Raw genomic sequence first — 21,072 nt, forward strand, 5'->3', positions numbered from 1 at the left:
AAAGTACCATGACTGCTGCCGCTGAGACGTCACAGCTTATAACCACCAACACTGTGGACTCTGGATATGGACCAGGAGAATTAGAACCGCTACCCTGCTGCCTCTGGTAACTGCATGTAGCTGCTGCTGGTGCCTATACCCATTTCCAGAATGTATTCTCTACAATATTGTTCCTTTGCATCACAAACTTCTGATTCCAAGTCTGGGGTGGTACCTTGTAGAGAGCGCCTGGGAAGGCACATGAGCATTTCTTTAATTATTGTCAGCTGAGTCCAGTGGCATTGGCAGAGCCACATCCTGGAGACGTACCATGCCAGAGGCAGATACGTCGTCAGCCTGACCCTTACCTCAGGTGCCAGGGGGTAGGTTTCATTATCTAAATTCAGCCAGGCACAAGGAACGGGCACAATTATCTGGGCTTAGCCAGGAATGACGATTACAAAGAAGCCACAAGAAGGAAAAATTATAGCTTGATCTTTAACCATGTTTTCTTATAATTTCCTTTGTTTTAAACTTTAGTAAAACTTCCTGGAATCATGCTGTATATAATAAACGTGCTGCACCATCTCTCCATCAGAGGACAGCTGTCCCACCCGGTCCAAGCTTTCCCTACTGTTTCTGCGTTTGTCTCTTTCATTTTCTCAATCCCCCGTCGCCCCTACTCAGGACTCCTGTCTGCTCTCTAGCCGCGCTGGACGCAGTAAAGAGAGAATTACTTAATAGTACCTAGCTGTGGGGAAAGCAAATATCTGGGATCCATGACTTTCGCATTAGAATCAGACTCCACTGTGTGTGGAAATTCCTCTAAACATGGGAAAGGAATTCAGATGCTAAGTGACCATGAGAGAGGCAAATTTCACCACAGTCTACCCTTTTGGCTCCCCGAAATCAACATATATATTTCTTCCCACACATACACTACTTTTAAAACAATAATATCTAACATAAAGAGAAACAGTCGAGAGATGGAAGACGCTGATGACGCCTTGCCATACTAGCAGTCAGCAGCTGTGTGTCACTGTAGGTTGCCCAGTACCAAACCAGAGAGGGTCGGACCTGCATTACAACCGTTTGTCCACCATCCAGAACTGAAATATCATTGCTGACATGTACACATAAGGATCTGTTTGACATTGAAATTGGGACTCAAAAGAACTGTTCGCCCAGAAAGAAACTCACTACAGACTGACTCATTTGCCTCTCAACATAACCATTATTGCTTGTCTCATTTTTGGTTCTTATAAGTGTATTTCTAGTATCACATGATCTCACTCATCTAGGGGAAATAATGAACAACATAAAGTGATGAACAAAAACAGACCCGGAGACAGGGAAGCATCTATCAGACTGTCGAACCTCAGAGGGAAGGTAGGGGAGGGTGGGGGTTAGGGGGAGAAATCAACCAAAGAACTTGTATGCATGCATATAAGCCTAACCAGTGGTCATGGACAACAGGGGGGTGGGGGGATGGGTGGGGAGGGGTTTGGGATGGGAATAGGGGGATGAGGACAAATATGTGATACCTTAATCAATAAAGAAATTTTTTTAAAAAAGAACTAAGAAACTGAAAAGTGAAAAAAAAAGAAAAAGAAAAAGAATGCAATAATCAATAAATAATAATACAGGAATAAAAAAGATACCTAACATAATGCAACTACCTCTTATATCTTTAACCTCTCTTAAATGTGATTAAACCAAAATCTCAATTATTGTACTCAGGATCATCTCAGGATGATGCTCATCTATCTTTTAATCTTCTTATATTCCATCTTGAAAATTTGCCCACTATTCTTTAATTTAACAAGCTTATTTTTCTATATCAAATATTGAGGGAGATGGAGAACAAAGATAAAAATCAGCCCCAAATATATCGATATGTACATAAAAATGCAACTGAATCCAAGTCCTTAGCTAGTATTTACAGCTTGCCTTCTCAACTACCCATTGTTATCTTTGTGGATAGCCAGCAGCACCTCAGCTAATCAAACTTTAATTCTAAGACTTGAATTCTTGAGAGAATTAAATTACATCCTAGAATTACAACTACCTATGTAAGGTTACGATAGTTTTTCTTTTTAAGAAATAAGTTTATTGATTTTTAGAGAGAGGAAGGGAGAGGAGAGAAACATCTATGTGAGAGCATAACATTGATTGCACACCCGCCACTGGGGATCGAGCCCACAACCAGGGCATTGTGCCCTGACCAGGAATCGAACCAGCAACCTTTTGGTGCACTGGACAAGGCCCAACCAACTGAGCAACACCAGCTAGGGCTATAATTTTCATAATTTTTTACCACCAGATTTACCATTACTGGTCAACAACCCATCAAAAATTATGCCTCTTTCTTAGTGGTGCAACTATTAGTCCTTCCATTTGGAGAGAAATCAACTGGTCCCCAAAAATGTCAGTGAGATGACACACCATTGTAATTTTATGGGATTCTTCTCCCACCCTCTGACATAATTGTTTTTTACAAAGGCATGTAGGTCGTTGCATCCTAATGTCATCAATGTAGTGGGCTAGTGTGTAACAGCCTGTGGACTGATGAAACAATAAATCCTCCTGGAGCACAGAGTCAGAATTGAGCTAAGTTTGATGGCAGACAATGAAGTTGTACTGCTGTCCCTCCTGGGAAAAAGATGTTCTCACTTTATTGGGATCAAGAATAAATATAATTTGTTAGATCAACAGCTAGGTATTAGTTACCAGGCCTTACGTTTATTTCCCCAAAAAAGGAGACCATATGGAATAACAAATTCAATTGGGGTTATCACCTAATTAACTTTAAAGTAATCCATTGTCATTCTCTAATACTCATTTGCCTTTTGCACAGTCAAACTTGTGAGTTAAATGGGTCTAAGAAAGGAACCACTATCTTTGTGTCTCAAAATTCTTCGATGTTGGCCCTAATATCTGTGGTTCTACAAAATTTCACTATGATGATAGGAAAGAAGAATTCCAGGGGCTCCCACTTGGCTTTTCTACCATAATAACTCTTACTCTATAGGTCAGAAAGACAATACAGAGATTATGCCACATAATAAATATGGTGAATTTCTATGGTGATATGCCAATAAAACACATAAAAAAAGTCAAATCCAAAACATCAATTGCCAAAAATGCAGAAATATGTTATTGAGGATCTAATAAAATGCTCCGGGTGAGCCAAACTAGGACTGATCCATAGATTCAGATCCAGTGCTTTCTAAGCACATCTGTTCCGGTTGAGGCATGGCACCACCTGGTGGAAATGATCTACTCTCATTTAAAATTTAATTGAGGTGATTCTGAGTCCTGTGGATGGCCAGGACTTCCAGAACAACTACAATAATTCCAGGAATATAAGGACTAGTTGGCATTGGTTTAATTGGTCCAAATTACGAATATTGGGGTCATCCTCTACCTCATATTACCCACAGAAGCTAAATATTGACAAAGAACAATCTCTATAGGTCTATTTTTTAAAATATATGTTTATTGATTTCAGAGAGGAAAAGGGAGGAAAATAGAGATAGAAACATCAATGATGAGAGAGAATCTTTGATTTGCTGCCTCCTGCACGCCCCACACTGGGGATCGAGCACATAACCCAGCATGTGCCCTGACCAGGAATCGAAGCATGACCTCCTGGTCCCTGGCTCAACCACTGAGCCACACCAGCTGGGCTCCATAGGTCTATTTTTTTAACGTTGGTGTTCATTTCATGAAAGTATTTCTCAGTGCTTGAATGAGAGAAGTATCTCCTGGGTTCTTTCAGGACATAGCTAGAGGGGAAATGAACAGATTGCAAAAAAGAAATCCACTATAATGTTCCAATTTCTTTAAATCTTTAGATTCCTCCTTGTACCTTATATCAAGTAATAACAAGAAATAAGAGTTATAAAATTTGGAAAGAAAGAGGTGAAATTATCATTATTTGCAAATGAATGTATCACCTATCTAAAAATAGCAATAGAATCTAGATACAGCCTGACTGTGGTGGTCAGTAGATGGAGCATCATCCCACGGACCAAGAGGTCCCGAGATGTGGGCTCGATCCCCAGTATGGGGCATGCAGAAGGCAGCCAATCAATTATTCTCTCTCATAATTGATGTTTCTACTCTCTCCCTCTCCCTTCCTCTCTGAAATCAATAAAAAAATATTTTAAAAGAAGAATCTAGATACAAACTATTAGAACTAGTAAGTTCAATAAGTTCTCTGCATATTAAATCAATATACAAAACCAATAGCATTTCTCACACTATCAGTAACCAACTAAAAGTATAATCTATACTAATCTATATTAATAAAAGAGTATTATGCTAATTAGACCTGGAGACCTTCCGGACATCCTTCCGAACAAAGGTGGGGGCTTGGCCGGCTTGCAAACCACCCCCAAACAGCCCTCAGCCCCTCGCCCAGGCTGGCCACGCCCCCCAGCAGGGACCCTCACCCTGATGGGGGCGTGGCCAGCCTGCAAATGGCCCTCAGCCCCTCACCCAGGCCAGCCACGCTCCCCACAGGGACCCTCACCCTGGTGGGGGCATGGCCAGCCTGCAAACGAACATCAGCCCCTTGCCCAAACCCACCCCACCCCCAGCAGGGACCCTCACCCCAATGGGGGCGTGGCCAGACTGGAAATAGCCATCAGCCCCTTGCCCAAGCCGGCCATGCCCCCCATTGGGGACCCCCACCCTGATGGGGGGCGTGGCCAGCCTGCAAATGGCCCTCAGCTCCTCACCCAGGCCAGCCAGCCCCCCCGCAGGGACCCTCACCCTGATGGGGGCGGGGCCAGCCTGCAAACGGCCCTCAGCCACTCGCCCAGGCTGGCCATGCTGCCCAGTACCCTCTCCAATCTGGGACTGCTGGCTCCTAACTGCTGGCCTGCCTGCCTGCCTGATTGCCCCTAACTGCTTCTGCCTGCCAGTCTGATCACCCCTTAACTGCTCCCCTGCCGGCCTGATTAAGACCTAACTGCTCCCCTGCTGGCCCAATCACCCCCAACTGCCCTCCCCTGCTGGCCTGGTTGCCCAAACTCCCCTCCCCTGCTGGCCTGGTAGCCCCCAAATGACCTCCCCTGCCGGCCTGATCTCGCCCCCAATGGCCCTCCCCTGCCAGCCTGATCTCGCCCCCAACTGCTGTTCCCTGCCAGCCTGATCGCCCCCAACTGCCCTCCTCTGCTGGCCTGATCTGGCCCCCAACTGCCCTCCTCTGCCAGCCAATTTGGTTCTGAATTGTCAGTTTCTATACCAGTCAGTGTCAAAAGCTCTGCCTCCTAAGCAGCCATTGGCTCCTTACGGTTGACCCACATTTGGTTCTGATTGGTCAGTTTCTATGCCAGCCAGCGTCTCTGGGCCTATCAATGGGGCTTGATCAGAAAGGCGAGGCTGATCAGCAGTCCCGGGGGAGGCCTGGAGAGAAATGGTGGCACGGCTGCTGACCAGGCCGGGAAGGAAAGAGAGAGGCAAGTGCTGATCAACAGCTGCCACAGAGACAATGGATCAGACCCTGCTTCTCTCTTCAGGCCTCTCTCCAGGCCTGATTTCAGCCCCCTCATCAGTCAGTGCTGGGTCACCGTGCCTGCAGCCATAGCAGTCAGTGCTGGGTCACCAGGGCAACCCAGTGCTGACTGCAGGACTGATTTCTGGTTGGTCGAGCCTCCTGGTCATTGCAGATGTGACAGACCCAAGGTTTTTATATATTAGGATGAAAAATAATTTTTAAAGCAGTCTAGGAACTGGTTTACCTGTCACTGACCCAAATAATCAAATGATGTTGTTGAACTTGAAAAAGGAGGCTCTTCCTCTGGGTATAAAAAGCACATTGCCTACACCTCAATTTTCATGGACCCTTGCTAGGTATGCTCTGAACAACCCCCAACAGAGACCTTGCTCCTCATCCACCCATCTCCAGTTTTCCTGGCCCACATCACTCCTCAGATTTATGCTCCACACTGTAACCACTTTTCTAAAACCTAAAATCAATAATATAATTCACCTTTTTAACCCCTGGATGTTGAAAAAGAAGATATGTTGGGGAAGAGAGTTTAGACTCTGTAATCAGTAATCAAATTTGGAGGCCATCTCTGGCTCTTCTCTAGGCCATGGGAGTAACCTCAGTTAGAGAATATTCCCAAGCAGCACATTGTTGCCGTCTGCATATACCCGCCCTACCCACAAAGCTTTTTTGGTCATTTTTTACTATCACTTTTCCTTTTATACACATACAGTAAGTCCCTCCATATCCATGTGGGATTGGTTCCAGGATGCTCTGCAGATACCAAAATCTGAGGATACTCAAATCCCTTATATAAAAGTAGAGGCCCAATGCATGAAATTCATAGCAAGGGCCTTGGCCCCAAACCCCGCCCACCTCTGCCGCCCGCTGCAGCTTTGTCCAGAAGGACATCCGGTCTAATTAGCATATTATGCTTTTATTATTATAGATGGCATAAGAAAGCCCTGGCCCATGTTGCAAAGTGGTTAGAGCATTGGCCAGAGCACAGAAGAATGGAGGGTTCGATTCCGAGTCAAGGGCATATAGCTGAGTTACAGGTTGGTTCCATGGCCCCGGTGGAAGGCAACCAATCCATGTGTCTCTTTCACATTGATGTTTTTCTCTCTCCCCCCTCATCCCCTGCCATCCCTCCACCCATCTAAAAACGCAATGGAAAAATATCCTCAGATGAGGATTTAAATGGCATGGTATTTACATATAACCTACCGTGTTTCCCCGAAAATAAAACATCCTCTGAAAATAAGACCTACTCACAGGTTTCCTTCTGAGTGAAATATAAGGCATCCCCCGAAAATAAGGCCCCCAGGCTCTGTCTCAGAATGAAAATTAATTTACCGTAAACTGGTCACTAGGGCCGCCCCGACTGGCGTCTAGCAACCAGTGATGTTACGCAGAGTCCTGACGTCACTGCTGTGTGGAGGCGGAGTAGAGGTCAGAGTGAGCGGTGAGCGCGGGGCGGGAGAGAGGAGGAGACTTTCACAGATGTGTGTAGAAGAACAGGAGGATTAGAGTGGACGGGACGCGGCGAAGGTGGTGAGTGCTGGTCTGTCTCTGGTGACACTACCTGATGCTCGCGACCGCCTTCATGATGATTGAAGGTTCTCAGTCAGTGGCAGACACTGCTCCAGCCCAGATCCAGGCCCCAGCAAGCCCAGTGACAGTCCCCAGGTAGGCCCCAGGGGGTAAATGTCTGATAAAGGGGTAGGGGGGATGTCTGGTGAAGGTGTTCAGTGGCACAGGGGTGGGGGGAGGGGGATCACTTAAAATGACACAGGAGGATCAGAGGGGGCAATCAAAATGACACAGGAGGATCAAAAGGGGTTACTGAAATGGTAATCCCCCCTCTGATTCTCCTGTGCCATTTTGATCCCCCCCTCTGATCCCCCCTGTGTCATTTTGAGTGATCCCCCTCCCCCCACCTTGATACCCCAATTCCTTTTTTTTACCCCTAGAAATGAGCGCAAAAAGAAAAAGCTACTCCGTGGAGTACAAGAAAGGAATCGTGGAAGACTCTTGGGGCCAAAATCTTACTGCTTTCTGCAAAGAGAAGATGTTGAGTATCCTATTGGTCCGAAAATGGCGAGCAGAGTATGGTAACCTCATTGAACAAGTGGACAAGGGAAATTCTAAAAAGCGCAAGTGTGGATCAGGTCGGCAACCATTATTTTCCGAGCTGGAAGACCTGATCTGTGAATGGGTTGTTGACAGGAGAGCAAAGGCTTTGGTTGTGAATAGGACTCAGATTCAAGAATTTGCCCTTGCAATGGCACCACAGTTTGACATAGCCCCCAAAGACTTCAAAGCATCACAACACCGGCTGGATAATTTCCTTCAGCAAAGTGAACTGTCTTTAAGATCTACCAACATTGTTTAGGTTGGAATAGACTCAAGTTATTAAGCGAGCACTTGCATTCAAGTCCTTTATTGATGATGCTGACTTCTCTAAATACAATCTTTCCAACATGATTGCTATGGATGAAACTGCAGTGTTTATGGGCCAATCATCTCAAACAACAATTGAACAGCGGGGTGCCTCCTTAGCATACATTCCCTCCACCGCTTACGAAAGTGCACGTGTTTCCTGTATTTTGGCAATTCATCTGGATGGCACTAAAATCCCACCTTTAATCATTTCTAAGGGCAAGAAGGAAAAGATTGAACAACGTGTTTTGGGCGTTTTTATTCTTGAAACTGAAAAAGCCTGGACCACACAAGCAGTTATAAGGAAGTGGGTCGATTTAATGCTGCCGCTTGTTATGCGAGGGAGCCAAAGAGGTCTGCTAGTCTGGGATGCAGCCAGCACTCACCGCGCTAAAGACATGAAGACATTTCTTCATGAAAGAAAAATAGATCAGATAATGATTCCCGCAGGAATGACGGCCTATCTCCAGACTCTTGATATTGCAATAAACAAGCCATTCAAAGACAATTTGCGCATGGAAATTAATGACTGCGTTGAAAATAGAATGGAGAGAAATCAGCGTGGAAACTTTATGAAACCTAAACTGCAAGAAGTTGTGACTTGGGTGGAAAATTCATGGGAGAAAATCACTGACAGTTGCATTGCAAATGCCTGCGAGCAGGCTACCTTGACAAGAAGTACTCATTTAAAGACAGTGCTATTGCTAAACATGAGAGATTTGGTCCACTGATTCTGAAAGAAATGGAGTCACAAGAAATTCACCAGGAAATTCAGGAATTGGATTGTTATGATGATGTTCCAGAAGATGATGACATGATTGTCATTGAATAAATGAGTAAATTCTTGATACTGTAGGATTCACAGTTTGTCTGGTTTGTGTTGACAACTACCGTACTACCGTACCGTATACAGGTAATAAATTTCCTTTATTTTCATTTAACAATAAATGTGTACCATATTCTTCTTCATGGAAAAATACGACATCCCCTGAAAATAAGACCTAGCGTGTCTTTGGGGGCAAAAATTAATATAAGACACTGTCTTATTTTCGGGGAAACACGGTACTAGGGGGCAGATGCTCAATGTGGGAGCTGACCCCTAGTAGTCAGTGCTCTCCCACAGGGAGAGCCAGAAACCAGGCTCACAGCTGGCAAGTGCAGCGGCAGTGGCAGGAGCATCTCCCACCTCTGCGGCAGTGCTAAGGACCCCTCTGCCAACATCCCCTGAGGGGTCCCAGCCTGCAAGAGGGTGAAGGCCAGGCTGAGGGACCCCCCGCATCCCCCAGGGCATGAACATCATGCACTGGGGCCTCTAGTAAGCACATAAAAGTCCCTGATTGAAACCATAAAAGTAGGTGAAGTTGGCTCTGGATATTATGTAAAAAGAGATCTTGAGTCATCACCAAACCTCTGGGTGTCGGGTACCTTAAATACTGATGCTGTTCCAGATGACTACTTTAAACCAAGCAAGAATATAATCACCGGAGAAACCAAGATGGCGGCATAGGTAAGCACCTAAACTGCTGCCCCGCACAACAATTTCAAAACTACAACTAAAAGATAGAACGGACACCATCCAGAACCACAGGAAAGCTGGCTGAGTGGAAATTCTACAACTAGAAGGAAAGAGGAAATCTCACGGAGAAGGAGCAGCAAAGAGCTGAGATACGGAGACACGCGTGCGCAGAGAGGAAGGGTGGCGGAGTGCCTGGCTGGCTTTCTCTGGCGGGAGGGGGAAAGAAGCCCTCAACTGCACTGAACCCCAGTTCCGACTGCACTGAACCTCAGTTCCGGGCGAAACCCTGTGGACCCAAGCTCATACAGGGGGAGTTTGGACTGTCAGGTAGAGAGAAAGGCACATGGAGACTCGGAGACTCAGAGGAGCCGCGGCGGCAGGGGTCTGGAGGCACGAGTGTGCACAAAGACTGACTGTGGAGGTTACCACAGGCTATCCCTAGCAGAAGGGAGTCGGAAGCTCCTGACTGCACTGAACCCCAGTTCCGACTGCACTGAATCGCAGTTCCCGGCGAGCCCCTGGGGACCCACGCTCTTACTGGGGAAATCTGGACTGTAAGGCAGAAACTTGGGAACCGCGGAAGGCAGAGGTCTGGAGACTCGTGCACAAGGGCAGGGCTGACTGGAAGCCAAGACTGTCTGCCCCGCCCTGAGACTCCACCCCTTCCAAGCTGAGCACAGAGGCTTTTGCAATCTGGCAAGGCTAATCCTATAAGGCTGTCTCCAGCACCAAAAATCTCCCAGTGTAGACACAGCTGATCCTCACAGCCAATTGGCCTGCAGGTCAATTCCTCCCAGTGATACCAACAACAATCAAGACTTAACTACAACAAGGCTGTACACACAGTCCACAAAGGGATGCACCAAGAGTGTCCACCTCAGGTTAACTGGGGAGGTTGACCCACTGGGCCATATAGGAAACCTAGCACACAAAGCTACTCTACCAACTCAGCAAAGCAGTGAAAAATGGGGAGACAAAGAAACAGATCACAAACGAAAGAAATGGAGGAAAACAAACGACTGGATATAGAATTCAAAACCACGGTTATAAGGCTCTTCAAGAATATCCTAGAAAAGGCCGATAAATATAACGAGACCCTCGAAGATACGAAAAAGGACCAACTAGAAATTAAACATACACTGACTGAAATAAAAAATATTATACAGAGACCCAACAGCAGACTAGAGGAACGCAAGAATCAAGTCAAAGATTTGAAATACAAAGAAGCAAAAAACACTCAACCGGAAAAGCAAAAAAAAAGAAAAAAGAATCCAAAAAGTTGAAGATAGTGTAAGAAGCCTCTGGGACAACTTCAAGCGTACCAACATCAGAATTATGGGGGTGCCAGAAGAAGAGAGAGAGCAAGATACTGAAAACCTATTTGAAGAAATAATGACCGAAAACTTCCCCCACCTGGTGAAAGAAATAGACTTACAAGTCCAGGAAGCCCACAGAACCCCAAACAAAAGGAATCCAAAGAACCACACCAAGACACATCATAATTAAAATGCCAAGAGCAAAAGACAAAGGGAGAATATTAAAAGCAGCAAGAGAAAAAACAGTTAATTACCTACAAGGGAGCACCCATAGGACTGTCAGCTGATTTCTCAACAGAAACTATGCAGGCCAGATGGGAGTGGCAAGAAATATTCAAAGTGATGAATAGCAAGAACCTACAACCAAGACTACTCTACCCAGCAAAGGTATTATTCAGAATGGAAGGTCAGATAAAGAGCTTCACAGATAAGAAAAAGCTAAAGGAGTTCATCACCACCAAACCAGTATTATATGAAATGCTGAAAGGTACTCTTTAAGAAGAGGAAGAAGAAAAAAGTAAAGAGAAAAATTATGAACAACAAATACATATCTATCAACAAGTGAACCTAAAAATCAAGTGAATTAAAAATCTGAGGAACAGAATAAACTGGTGAATATAATAGAATCAGGGGCATAGAAAGGGAGTGGACTGATAATTCTCAGGGGGAAAGGAGTATGGAGGGTGCAAGAAGAGACTGGACAAAAATCGTACACCTATGGATGAGGACAGTGTGGGTGGAGGTAAGGGCAAAGGGTGGAGTGGGAACGGGGTGGAGGGGAGCTATGGGGGGGAAAAGGAGAAACAACTGTAATAATCTGAACAATAAAGATTTATTAAATTAAAAAAAACAAACAAAATAAATAAAAATAAAAATAAAAAATAAAAAAACAAAACAAAACAAAAACAAAAAGAATATAATCACCGAACCTTACAACTCAATAAAAAATATTAATAACCCAACTAATAAATGGGCAAGGTATCTGCATAAACATTTCTTCAAAGAAGATCTACCTACAAATGGCTCATAAAAATGCTCGACATCATTATTAGGGAAATGCAAATCAAAACCACAATGAGATACACTTCACATCCATTAGGGTGGCTAGAATTAAATGGCACTTCCTCAAAAAGTTAAACAAAGAGTTACCATACAACCCAGCAATTCCACTCTTAGGTATTTTCCCAAAAGAATTGAGAACTGAAAATGTATGTTCATATAAAAACTTGTACATGAATGTTCATAGAAGCATTATTCATAATAGCTAAAAAGTGGAAACCACCCAAAAATTTAACAACTGATGAATGGATAAATAAACATGATATATTTATGCAATGGAATAGTATTCAGCAATGAAAACAGATAAATATTATTTCACTTATATGTGGAATCTAAAGAACAAAATAAACAAAATTAAAACAAATTCATAGACACACAGAACAGACTGATGGTTGACATAGGGGAGGGGGATGGATACTGGGTGAAAAGTTGAAGGGATTAAGAAGTAAAAATTGAAGATCCAAGATGGCGGCCAACAGGATGGCAATGAGCAAGATATTGTGAGTGAGTCAGAGAGCAAAAGGAGAGTGCATGGATGTGCAGGGAGTGTGTGTATTTGTGAGTGAGGAACAGTTATATTCCAAAGGACTATCAGGGACTGGCGGACCAGGCTTCCCAGGCTGGACAGTCTCTACTACTGCTGAAATCTCTCCCAGGGAAGCCAACTCTGCTACAGAGACTGCACTGTCTTGAAGGGGAGAGCAGCTGGGATCCGAAGCCCAGATTTACCTTCACCCTGGGACCCTAGAGCCAAAACACCCAGGGGCCGGCTGCCTCTGCTGTGAACCAACAAACACCGAGACTCCAGCCTCCCCAGCCAAGGGCAACTAAAAAGTTTGTCCAGGGGGAGACAAGGTGGCAGCCAAATAGGTGGACCGATGCTACACCTCACAGAGCAGATAGAAGAAACAGCTGAATCGAATAACATCTGCCCTGAATTGGCAAATTAAACACAGCTGGTGAGGCAATCTGTGGCGAAAAGGTCAGAGAACGCCTGGAGAGAGGTGGGATGAGGGATTTGAGCTGGAGGAAGAAACTCATGTAGCCAGGACTAGAGTCTCAGACACTTTAGTCCAGTGGTCGGCAAACTCTTTAGTCAACAGAGCCAAATATCAACAGTACAATGATTGAAATTTCTTTTGAGAGCCAAATTTTTTCAACTTAAACTTCTTCTAACGCCACTTCTTCAAAATAGACTCGCCCAGGCCGTGGTATTTTGTGGAAGAGCCACACTCCAGGGGTCAAAAAGCCACATGTGGATCGCGAGCCGCAGTTTGCCGACCACTGTTCTAGTCTCTGCATCAAATCCGCATCCCTTGGGGTCATTGTTGCCCTCAAATATATATGGAAGGGGGTCCACAGGGCTGCCGGCAGCAGGAGACTCTAGATCTAAGCCCATAGCCGTGGGAGGCTGTACCCAGAAAGGCAGCCTGAAGTTCCATGCAGTGCCAGGGGGAGAAAGACAGGAGGTGGCGTGGTTTGCTCTGTCTTTTTTAAAAAATATATTTTATTGACTTTTACAGAGAGGAAGGGAGAGGGATAGAGAGTTAGAAACATTCATGAGAGAGAAACATCGATAAGCTGCCTCCTGCATGCCCCCTACTGGGGATGTGCCCGAAACCAAGGTACATGCCCTTGATCGGAATGGAACCTGGGACCCTTCAGTCCACAGACCGATGCTCTATCCACTGAGCCAAACCAGTCAGGGCTTCTCTGTCTTTATACCTTCCTTGTTTTTACTTGCTAAACCCAGTGCATAGGATCTTTCAATTAAAAAATACTCACCGAGACTGCAGGGGAAGGTGGTTTTTGTGGAAACTAGGGAGCAGAATAGGGAGAGACAAGTAGGAAGCCAGATCTGGGACAGTCCATCCCTTCAACCCTGAAGTCATTTTTCTCCTGAAGACCAGGCTCCTCCTAGCAGTGCAGCTGCACCCAGTCTTGAGTGCAGCAGGGAAAGGAAGATTCTAAATACCCCCAGGGACCCCTGGGGAAATGAGTTGAGGGGCCATTTGGCCCCAGAAACTAATACAGAAACACCAACACCTAAGGGCTATGTCAGAAATAGATGCTTGTGTAAATACGACCGAAAGCAGGCAGAAAAACAAAGTGGGAAGATTGATCCCACTTGCTTGAAACCTGGATCGCTGGGAACTTCAACTTTGTGCTGACTACCTGACAGGAAGAACAGTAGAGAGGGGTCTTAAACCAGCCCCTATAGGACATTGAAGCTCTGCTGAAGCAAATGAACTTCACTTTTTTATTTTTTATCTATAACCTAAGAAACTAAAAAAATTTTTCTCATTTTATTTTTTTATTATTATTTTAATTTATTATTATTATTTTACGTTTTTTTCCACTTTTTTTTTGATTAGTGTTCTACATTCTATTTTTATTTTTTATCATTATTTTACTCTATCTCATTTTTTCCTTTATGCCAACACTTTCACACACACTTTCCCTTTTTCATCATGTTTCTCTTCTCCTATTCCTGCTTTAAGTTTTCTCTATCCTTTTTTTACTTTCTGTTAAAAATTGATCTTCTTTATCTGCTTTATTGATGCATTAGTATTAAAGTAGTCTCTGTTGACTGACTCATATATATAATTTCCTCTCCCATGCTCCAAGTTCATGCACACTTCTCTTTTCTCTTTCTTCACTACCCAAATTTTCTTTCTTTCTTTCTTGTAGTTATTGTTTGTTTGGTTGTTTGTTAGTTTGTTGTTGTTTTTCTATTTTATGCTTTTGTTTTTCCTCTCCTCGCTTGTTCTCTTCTTCTAATAGCTTAACTAGTTTCAATTACCAACTCAGGCCTATCTGCTCTCTATGCTCCTTTTCCAAAAATAGATGAATACATAGATAGGTGGATTAAAGAAAGGGGAAAAATTTATATATTTTTCTTTTATATATATTTTTTAATTATTATTTTCTACTTTTTTTTTAGTATTTTGTTTTTTACTTTTATTCTTATACACTCATTCTCTTTCTACCTCCTCTATACTGAATCATGGCCATTTTCCCATTCAATTCCATGAACTTACATTCTGGAAATAAGCTCTGCCTCTTCACATTCAGTTTCCTTCCTTCTTTTCTAGGTGTTTATTGTTTGCATTTTTTGGATTAGTTGTTGGTTTTTTGGATTTTTTTCCCCATATACATATATTTTCCCCCTTCTTTTTTCTTTTTCTTTTCCCTCTTACTTTTTTTCCTTTTCTCAATATCATTTTTGCACTCTTTTCTCTCCCCTAATTGTCTTTTCTCTGGTGGTCACCTTTATTTGGGGTTATTGGTATCGTGAATACATTTGTGTTTTGTGCCCTCTGTGTTGTGTCTTGTCGAGTTGTATTTTGTGCCTTTAAGTCAACATGGTAGAGAATGAGCCACATAACCAGACACCCTGAGAAGAGTGAAAATGGGGAGACAAAGAAACATCCCCCATATGAAGGAAAAGGAGGAATCACCAGAAAAGGAAGTAAACAAAATGGAGGCAAGCAACTTGTCAGAGAAAGGATTCAGAGCAATGGTCTTAAGGATGCTGAAAAGGATGGAAGACAAATTCAACAACATGTGTAAGAACCAAGAGGATATGAAGAACCAAGAAGAAATGAAGAGTGACATAGCTACAATAAAAAACACAATAGAAAGCATCAACAATAGACTACAAGAAGCTGAGGACCGCATCAGTGAGCTAGAAGGCAAGGTAGGAAAAAATACCCAAGCAGAGCAGCAACTGGAAAAAAAATTTAAAAACAGGAGGAGAGTCTAAGGGAGCTTTGGGATAACATGAAATGAAACAATATGGGCATAATAGAGGTGCAAGAAGGAGAGGAAACTGAGCAAGGAATACAAAACCTGTTTGAAGAAATAATGACAGAAAACTGATATTGGGAAGAAAAAACTCACACAAGTCCAAGAAGCTCACAGAGTCCCAAATAAGATAAACGCAAAACGACCGACACTAAGACACATTATAATTAAATTGGCAAACACCGAAGACAAAGTAAGAATCTTAAAGGCTGCCAGAGAGAGACAGAAAGTTACCTATAAGGGATCTCCCATCAGACTATCAACTGATACTCAACAGAAATGCATCAGGCCCTGGCTGGTTGGCTCAGTGGATAAAGAGTCAGCTTGCAGACTGAAAGGTCCCAGGTTAGATTCTGGTCAAAGGCATGGGCCTTGGTTGCAGGCACATTCCTGGTGGGAGGTGTGTAAGAGGCAGCTGATCGATGTTTCTCTCTCATTGATGTTTCTGGCTCTCTGTCCCTCTCCCTTCCTCTCTGGAAAAAATCAATAAAATATATTTTTTTAAAAAAATGTATCATGCAAGAAGGGAATAGAATGAAATATACAAAGTCATGCAAAGCAAGGGTCTGAATCCAAGAATACTATACCCAGCAAGGCTATCATTCAAAATTGCAGGTGAAATCAGGAGCTTCACAGAAAAAAAAGGACTGAGGGAGTTTATTACCACCAAGCCAGCAATGTAAGAAATGCTAAAGCAGCCGTTTTCAACCTGTGGATCACGACCCCTTTGGGGGTCAAACGACCCTTTCACAGGGTCGCATAAGACATCCTGCATATCAGATATTTACATTACAATTCATAACAGTAGCAAAATTACAGTTATGAAGTAGCAACGAAAATAATTTTATGGTTGGGGGCCACCACAACATGAGGAACTGTATTAAAGGGTCGCGGCATAAGGAAGGTTGAGAGGCACTGTGCTAAAGGGTCTGCTGTAAAAAGAAGAAATAGGAAGGGAAGAAGGAACACAGCATAAAAACTAAAAATGGCGACAAACATGTACCTATCAAAAAATAACTTTAAATGTAAATGGATTAAATGCCCCAATCAAAAGACATAGGGTAGCTGAATGGATAAGAAAACCTGATCCATGTATATGCTGTCTAAAGGAAAACCACCTCAGAACAAAGGACTCACACAGACTGATGGTGAAAGGATGGAAAAAAATTTTTTCAGGTGAATGGAAATGAAAAAAAAAAAAAAAGCTGGGGTAGCAATACTTGTATCTGACAAATTAGACCTCAAAGTGAAGACTATAACAAGAGCTAAGGAAAGCCACTTCATTATACCAAAGGGAGAAATTGAACAAAAAGATACTCTGGTAAACACATATGCACCCAATAAAGGAACACCCAAATACATAAAAAAAACTTCTGGAAGATATCAAGGGAGATATCCACAGCAATACAGTCATTGTAGTGGACTTTACTGCCCCACTGACACCACTGCATAAATCCTCTAAATAAAAAATCAGCAAGAAACATCAATTCTAAATGACTCACTAGATCAGATGGAATTAATTGACATCTTCAGAACATTTCACCACAAAGCCACAGAATATACATTCTTCTCAAGTGCACACGGGTCATTTTCAAAGATATACCACATATTGAGACACAAAGTTTCTTCAAATTTAAGAAGATAGAAATCATATCAAGCATCTTCTCAGATCACAATGGCATAAAATTAGAAATCAAGTACAATAAAAACAAACAAATCAAACACTTGAAGGCTAAATAACATGCTATTAAACAATGACTGGGTTACCAGAGAGATCAAAGAAGAAATAAAAAGCATCATGGCAACAAATGACAATAAAAATGCAACAATATTGCCGAAGCCGGTTTGGCTCAGTGGATAGAGCTGGATAGAGCGTCGGCCTGCGGACTGAAGGGTCCTGGATTCGATTCCGGTCGAGGGCATGTACCTTGGTTGCGGGCACATCCCCAGTGGGGGGTGTGCAGGGGGCAGCTGATTGATGTTTCTCTCTCATTGATGTTTCTAACTCTCTATCCCTCTCCCTTCTTCTCTGTGAAAAATCAATAAAATATATTTTTAAAAAATAATAATAAAATAAAATAAAAATGCAACAATACATAATCTATAAGACACAGTGAAAGCAGACTTGAGAGGGAAGTTCATAGCTCTACAGGCCTACCTCAAAAAACAAGAAAAAATGGCAATAAATTATCTAACCCTACAACTCAAAGAGTTTGAAAGAGAGCACCAAGAAAAGCCAGCGTAAGCAGAAGGAAGGAAATGATAAAGATCAGGGCAGAAATAAACATCATAGAGACCAAAAAAACAATACAAAAGATCAACAAAACCAAGAACTGGTTCTTTGAAAGGATATATAAGATTGATGAACCTCCAGCCAGGCTCACCAAGAAGCAAAGAGAGAGGACCCAAATAAACAAAATCAGAAATGAAAGAGGTGAAGTAACAACCAATCCCACAGAAATACAAAGGATTCTGGAACAATACTTTTTAACATCTCTACTCTAACAATCTAGACAGCCTAGACGAAATGGACATATTCCTAGAAAAATACAAGCTCCCAAAACTCAATCACGAAGAATAAAAAAACCTGAACAGGCTGATAACTACCAAAGAAATTGAAGCAGTAATCAAAAATCTTCCAGCAAACAAAAGCCCTGGTCCGGACGGCTTTACAGGGGAGTTCTACCAAGCATTCAAAGAAGAACTAAAACCTATCCTCCTCAAACTATTCCAAAAAATTCAAGAGGAAGGCACACTTCCAAACTCTTTCTATGAAGCCAGCATTACCCTAATTCCAAAACCAGATAAAGATACCATAAAAAAAGAGAACTACAGGCCAATATCCTTGATGAACATAGATGCTAATGTTATGCCCAGATTTCATGATCCCCAAAGACCACCAGGGAGCCCAGTCCGATGCAAAGCAAAGAGCCTTTAATGGAGCTAGCTCGAGCCCAGTACCCCACCCACACACACACCTGCGCAGCGGCGAGGTGGAGAGAGAGAGAGAGCCCCAGAACCCAAACGCGATGATTTATAGGGGGCCTGGGAGAGGTAGGAGGGGTGAGGTAGTGTGGCCTCCGCTGATTGGTCGGGGTCAGGTTGCACATGGGGGCAGGGCGCGGCTTACTTTCCTCTTGCATTTCTATTGGCTAATTCAAAAGTGTGGGTTGGGCTCTTGGAGAGGTTCTAGGGTGGGAACCTGACTCCAGGAGGTGGAGGACATGGAACAAAAGGAACATGGAGTCGGTCTCTCCCCGCCCTTTCACTAAAATCCTCAACAAAATTCTAGCAAATCAGATCCAGCATTACATTAGAAAGATCATACACCATGACCAAGTGGGATATATTCTGGGGATGCAATGATGGTACAATATCTGCAAATCAATAAATGTGATACATCACATAAACAAACTGAGAGACAAAAATCACATAATCATATCAATCGATGCAGAAAAAGCATTTGACAAAATCCAACACCCTTTCTTGATAAAAACTCTCAGCAAAGTGGGAATAGAGGGATCAAACCTCAACATAATAAAACCTACATGACAAACCTACAGCCAACATCATACTCAATGGGCAAAAACTAAATCCATTTCCCCTAAGAACAGAAACAAGACAGGGATGCCCACTTTAGCATTATGCTAAGGGAAAGCCAGGCAGAGAAAGATAAATATCACATGATCTCACTCATTTGTGGAATATAATGAACAACATAAACTGATAAACAAAAATAGATCCAGAGACAGAGAAACATCATTCAGAACATCAAACCTCAGGGAAGGTAGGGGAGGGTGGGGGTAAGGGGGAGAGAACAACCAAAGGACTTGTATGCATGCATATTAGCATAACAAATGGACACAGACACTGGGGGGGGGAGTGGCTGGGGAGGGTCAATGCGGGGTGGGGGGGGGGAAGGAGACATATGTAATACTTTAAACAATTAAAAAAAAGTAAAAATTGGTAGTTACAAAAATAGTCGTGATGTATAGTACAACGTAAGGAACAGAGTCAATAATATTGTAATAACTATGTATGGTGCCAGGTGAGTACTGAATAATATCAGGGGAACACTATATAATGTTTATGATTGTCTAATCACTATGCTGTATAACTGAAACTAATACAAAATAATATTGAATGTAAACTGTTTTTTTAAAATGTATTTTTATTGATTTCAGAGAGGAAGGAAGAGGGAGAGATAGAAACATCCACGATGAGAGAGACTCATGGACTGGCTGCCTCCTGCAAGTCCCCCACTAGGTATTGAGCCCACAACCCAGGCATGTGCCCTTGAGGAGAATCAAACCTGGGACCTTTCAGTTCATAGGCTGACGCTCTATCCACTGAGCCAAACTGGCTAGGGCGAATGTAAACTGTTTGAGACAGCATGGAGGGACCTGGAGGGTATAAAGCTAAGGGAAATAAGCCAGTCAGAGAAAGCCAAGTATCACATGATCTCACTTATATGTGTAATTTAATGAACAAAATAAACTGACAAACAAAATAAATCTAGAGACATGGAAGCATGCAAAACACTGGCGGATGTCAGAGGGAAGGGGGTCGGGGGAGAGATTAACCAAAAAATTTATATGCATATACGCATAACCCATGGTCACAGATAGTAGTGCAGGGAAGGCCTGGGAAGGGGCTGGAGCAGGGTGAAGGGGGACCCTGGGGAGGGAAAAGGGGACATCTGCAATACTTTCAACAATAAAAATTAATTTAAAATAATAAACATTTTAAAAGAAAAGGAATGAAATACTGATAGATGCTACAACATGAATGTTAAATTAAAGAACCAGTCACAAAGGACTTCATGTAATATGATTCTATTTATATGAATCTAGTGGCCCGGTGCACGAAATTCATGCACATTAAAAGGGAATTAATTAGAGGAAATATTTTAATATTACTATTTGCCCTTTCTCTATAATAGAAGTGTCAGAGATGAAAGAAAATTAGTAAAATGTATATGAAAATCTCCCTCCTGTCAAAGTCTGGGGCATGCCGCGGGACCCAGAGTCAAGTCTCCGCCCACCTACACATGCCTCGAAATCACAGGAGACCCAGACTTGGCCGGCCTCACTCATGTCAAGCCCTGCAGGGCGGGGGGTGCAGCCTCAGGTCCCCCAGCACCAGCGCGAGGGCGTGAGGGCTCAAGGGCAGGAGGGCACGAAGGCACAACGACCATTTGCATATTAGCTCTTTATTATACAAGATGTCCAGAATAGGCAAAACTATAGAGACAAAGTAGGTATGAGATTCCTTAGAGTTGAGAAGGTGACAAAGGAGATTGGAATGACTATTAATGAGTACAGGTGTAATTTTGGGGGCAATGAAACTGTTCTAATATTGATTGTGGTAATGGTTGCACAATTCTGTCTATATAATAAAAGCCATTTTGAATTGTACACTTTATTTTTTTATTTTTTTAAAATACATTTAAT

The sequence above is a fragment of the Plecotus auritus genome, assembly GCF_963455305.1.
Source record: "Plecotus auritus genome assembly, chromosome: 2".
Lineage (NCBI taxonomy): Eukaryota > Metazoa > Chordata > Mammalia > Chiroptera > Vespertilionidae > Plecotus > Plecotus auritus.